This window comes from Gavialis gangeticus, unplaced genomic scaffold (genome assembly GCF_001723915.1).
Source record: "Gavialis gangeticus isolate Ggan-Ray unplaced genomic scaffold, GavGan_comp1, whole genome shotgun sequence".
Lineage (NCBI taxonomy): Eukaryota > Metazoa > Chordata > Crocodylia > Gavialidae > Gavialis > Gavialis gangeticus.
This window is the reverse complement of record NW_017729024.1, coordinates 20971207-20976580: the sequence shown is the minus strand read 5'-3', so window position 1 is coordinate 20976580 and position 5374 is coordinate 20971207. Positions and strand designations below refer to the sequence as shown.

Here is a 5374-nt window from a genome sequence, read left to right as displayed (position 1 = left end):
GGAGGCTGAACAGGTTTAGGTCCCTTAACCTCTCCTCACAGGGCCTGCCCTGCTGCCCCTTGATCATGCGAGTGGCCTTCCTCTGGACCCTCTCCATGTCGTCCACGTCCCTTCTGAAGTGCGGTGCCCAGAACTGGACACAGTACTCCAACTGTGGCCTGACCAGTGTCGCATAGAGGGGGAGGATCACCTCCTTGAACCTGCTGAGATGCATCTGTGCATGCATGACAAGGTGTGGCTGGCCTTCCTGACCACGTCCCTACACTGTCAGCCCATGTTCATTTTGGCATCAATAATGACTCCAAGATCCTTTTCTTGATCTCCCAGTATTCAAGCTTCTTTTCTACTACTAATTGTCTGCCTACTAACCTGGGGATTTCTCTCCTCCCCCACCCCTCCATTCTTAACTGTCAGCAATCACTGTGCTGGCTTCTTTTCTCAGACCTGATGAAGAATGCCTGGACTTCAAAAACTTGTCTAACTTTGTTTGTCTAACTTTTTCCAACCATAGAGTTGGTCCAATAAAAGATATCATCCAAAAAAATCCTTGCCTCTAACAATAATGCTAACTGTAATCACAAGTACTCTGGACTATTGTGTTGAAGGATGCCTATGCACAAGCAGCAAGGCAGCTCCAACACGCTGTAATTACAGCATGTCAGAGAAAACTCAATTAGTTGAGTCTGGAGCATGGTAATTACCACCTTATAGCAGACTCCAGTGTCACGTGTATCAGTATCCCTAAGCTGAAAAATGGTGGCAGGGGCACTTTAACTAGAGCTCATTTGACGAGCTTAAAGTTCCTCCGCTGCTATTTTTCAGCATGGGGATGCTGATACACGTGACGCTCTGGGTGCTTTAATTAGAGCAGTTCTTGGAGCCGTTCTAATTAAAACACCCTCATCCCACCGCCGGAACACATGTATAAATGTGCAAAGTGATTTAAAGTCACTTTGATTAATGAGTAGAATTGTTTGGAGATATTACATGTACATGATGTCAATTACAAAATGTACTGATGACTGCTAAAATACTATACCAGACGTTATTGTTGCTAAAGATCAGTAGTTGATATTTTTTGCTTCTCATGTTTTATTACTTTGAGTAGTTCATTTAGCCAGGGCTGCCAAAGAGAAGTTGAATGAGCATATGGGATAAATAAAAAAAAGGAATTGCTCATTGATGATTAATGTAAAAAATAATCACAATTTTCTATGGGAAGAATAAAATTAAGTTTAATTATGACCATTCAATTATGACCTTATAATACAATTCAGTTTACTCGAGGGATCTAGCACAACTTACACACCACAAATTACACAGCTAGCTCAAATTACAATGAAATAATTTTTAGCATAAAGTGGAGGACATTCTCTGAATCTGGTTCATAACCTGCAGGTCTGTGTGTGTCTTGAGGGGAAGGGTTCTATGTCACAGGCCTTCTCTGCCCATAAATGTATTACTCAATTACTGGGTTAATTGTGCAGTTAATTTAGACCAGCCACATGTGCAAATTAACTATCACACCATGAGAAGGTCCAACCAGGTATAAAGGTAGAGCTGGAAAATGTGTAGTAACTTTATACCTCGTTTCTATCCAGCTTTAATTTGCATGTGTAACATCGCTCTACCTCCTTTGTCTGGGAGCCATGTCAGCTAAGGGGCTCCCAGCCATGGGGGGTACACCATGTGCTGTAGCAGCTAGGAGTCCTGCAGCTGAGGGGACTCCTAGCTACAGCATCATCCCATGGGCTGCTGCAGACGGGTGTCCTGTACTGCTGTGAATTGGAGCAGAAGCTGGTGCAGGGGGAGCCCCGGATCATGATCCTGGGTTCCCCCTAAACTGGCAATAAGGCATGATAGCTTCTGATGGTGGATCCCTTAATCTTGCCTCCTGTCATCCACGCATCTGTCTTTACCTGAAGGTATAGGTGACTAGAGTGTTCCAAGCAAGGAAAGAGGTGCCTCTACCTGAACGTATGGAGGGGTCCATAGTAATCTGGTGTACATCTGGGGAAGATTTCAGGAGCATGTGTCAGGTAAGCATCTGTGATGGCTGCATATGTGCTGTTGTGCAGGTGGTATCGAGGGCAGCGTGGTGGCAAAAGGGGCTAGAGAGGCAGACCTAATGAATTTATCAGCTACTGCCACCCTGCAAAGTATGGAGACTATATCTGGGATGGCTGTTTCAACAGCATTTGTGTATCGTCTCTGATACCATGCCACTGACTCCATGAAGGTACCCAGTATCACCCAGTAAACTAGGTGCTGGGATCACCTACATAAAGTACAGCAAATCCTGGTACAAAATGTTTGGGGTTATAGTATTATCACCCCAGAGACTGTTTATATCTGTGAAAATGAAATGTTTTGCAGGTATAAAACTTCCTATGATTAATGGATGCCCATAATGGGACCAAATAATGGGCTGTTACTAAATCTATTAATAATGAAGTTCCAATATTAAGTTTGCTGTTGGCTTTCTACTTTTCCTTCTCCTTTTTGTTCTGATTTCATTATTTCTCTGACACACTTTCTCTCTTGCTCCTGATGCTAAGGTTACATTTAAGGTTATATAGGTGTCCAGATATTTAAATTTTCTGTGGCACATTGTGCTAACTCAATTCTTTTCTATATTTCTTGTTTCAGGTATCTACACTGACAGTACCTAATAGAAATATTTTTAGTGAGAATTTAGGCAACTTCTGTGGCTATCCTATTCTCAAGCTTCAAATCTTGCTTCATTTTGGAAAAGGGAGTGGGCACCTTTGGGTCTGTCTAGACATGGCTTTAAGTAAATGTCTAATCATATGAGTTACTCACTCTGGTTATATTAATAGATGGAACTCAGCCAAATAAAAGACAGTTCCATTAAATTCTCTGAGTTTGCTGGGTGGTTATAAAGTCAACATGCTGTGCTACATCTGACCAGTGAAATAGTTGTTTCCTGATCCTAGCTTTGGCTCTCAGCCAGAAAAAACACAAGACAGATGTTATGCTTTGCTAGGGTCAGGGTTATCAAAGGGATGTGATTAATAGTCAGTCAGTTACTTTGCTTTTTGACGCTTTTGTTTTGTTGATTGTTCACATAGAAACAATTTTTAGTTGATATGGTAGGTAATAGAGTTGGGCGGGCAGAAGGACAGCACTATTTTGAATCAGAACTCTTCCTTAAAAGAATATATACTGTTATAAATTGGGCTGGTGGTTTTCACTGAGCTTGTTTGATCTGGATGCTACTGATACTGATATCTCCAGGGGCAGAAAGGTTAATACCTCCTCAGTAAAGATAACAGTTGCAAATGCAAGCAAGGTGTTCTGTACCATTTAATGATCTCCTATCATATGATCAAGGCAAAAATGTTAGAGAATTGAAAAAAAATGACTTTAAAAATGCATCAAAGTAATTTGTTATTCTTTGATGTAGGAAATTATTTATAATCAAGTATGTTCTCCAGTGGGATATTGTTTGCAGTTTATGTGACTACCCTCAGTTAGAAAGGGTTTTTAAGAGAAATCAGGAAGTTTGAATTTCATATTAGTTCCTGGCTATATTTGAGTTGCATTTCCCTTTAACTATTAACTTTGTGTAACTGGTTAGAACCAATATACAATGTGTATATTTAACTGTAAGAGAGATTCTCATTTTTAAGGTATAGTTTCACATTGGGGCAGAGAAGAAGCCCACTGGGGAGCTTTTGGAGACATTAGACATCAGAGCAGTAGGGATTTCATTGATATATCACTGGCATATTAAAAAGAAAATCTAAATTGACTTCCACTTCCAAACATACACTATTAGTTAATGCAGATGATACCATTCCAGGCTGACTGCCAGCAAATAAATTGAAAAGGGTTATTAAAAACTCTATTTACCAGACTTGCAATATCAACAGGAGATGAGCTGTCATCAAATGACTCTTTAAAACTTCTGCAATATTAGTCAAGATGAGGCCTAATCCTGAAGTCCTGAATCCTACTGACTGCAAAATCTGTAGGGGAATCTAACCAGGGCTTTTCTCTCTCTTAGATGTAGAGTTGCAGAAGAGTTATTGCCCTTCTTCCCTGTTTCATTGCCCTGCCCTTTATATTTTCATTCTAGATAATATTATATTAAATAATATTTTACCAGGGACATTAAAATAGTGTTGTTCATTAATAGGCTAGGCTGTGCCCTTGTCTTACTTTGTGGTTGCCAAGGAAAAGAGAGCCCCACCTCCTTGCTCAGCCTACCTGAAGGTGTCCTTGGTCTCTGGTGGACTGGAAGTGGGTGTAACCTTGACTCTCTTGTTCCCTTACCCCTCCCAGCCTGCAGTTCACTGGCAAAGAGTAGCAAGAGGATAAGGGAAATCAGCTTCAGACTTTCAAAGACTTTGGCCCTCTATCATTCCCAAGAACAAGAAGGGAGAAATTATGATTTGAAGTCTCATTCCTTCTCCAGTGTCCAGGCTGCTGCTGGGGTGGAGCAGTTATACTCTGCTTTTTACTTTGATCATATTTTAAAAGTTCAGTCCAGCCCAGCATGAATAACTTCTAATGCTGTTGGACTGATTTGTATAGGATTCCCTCTGGTTTACTGAAAGTAAAACAATATTTTTCACAGGGTGTGTGAATAGTATTAAATGCAATAAAGAATACTACATAATACTTTGTATCTGCACTTAAAATATTTACCATATTCCTTGCAGTACCTCCTAAATTTCTTTCCTAGGTCTCTCAGGCTTTCTCCTTCAATTTTTTCACTATCCCTTTCAGCCCTTTTTTATCACATACTTCAATTAATATCAGAACTCACTGCATTGAAGCAGTAGACTTTTTTCCTGGGTATGGAAAATAGTCTGAGTATTGTGGTAACATGGATTATTTGCAAATGGCCAGTTTAGTAGTTGTTTGCATGTTTTTAATAGGCTGGAATTATTAAAGGGAAATTCATCTTAAAGGGAGGGCGCCTCCTAATTCCTTCCATCTTCTCTGGAAACCCCAGCCTCCGCGGTTCAAAATGTAGTCATCTGGACTGTTAGTTCTTTTTTGTTTTTAGTTTGATTAAGGGAAATTATCGGTCAGATTTTAAATTCTAAAGACAACAATGTTCTTTTTGTCGTTGCCTGACTAACACTGGTTCTCTTGATACAGGTCAGCACCTCTTCAGTCTTACAAGAATGAGTCATAGTCCTTAAAAGATAATATCATTACAATGCTGTTTGGAAAGACCAACCATCCATAAATATGCTCTGCCTTTCTCCTGTTCTTGTCCATGGGTTAAATAAGATAAAATCCCATCTGTTGCTGCAAAACAAGTTGAGTAACAAGTTCATTAGGATGTCTGGAGGAGTAGTTTAAAAAGTGTTCTGGCTCTAACCTTTTACTGTATAAT

The 5374-nt window shown here is 40.1% G+C and overlaps 1 long non-coding RNA gene across 1 annotated transcript in view; it reads right to left on the bottom strand.

The window, feature by feature from the left end:
- The window catches only part of LOC109298183, a 19487-nt gene extending 14680 nt beyond the window's left edge, over positions 1–4807 (bottom strand). Inside the window, exon 1 of the long non-coding RNA XR_002097514.1 lies at positions 4796–4807. This is a non-coding gene — a long non-coding RNA (uncharacterized LOC109298183). The remainder of the gene's footprint in view (positions 1–4795) is intronic.
- Positions 4808–5374: the final 567 nt, after the last annotated feature.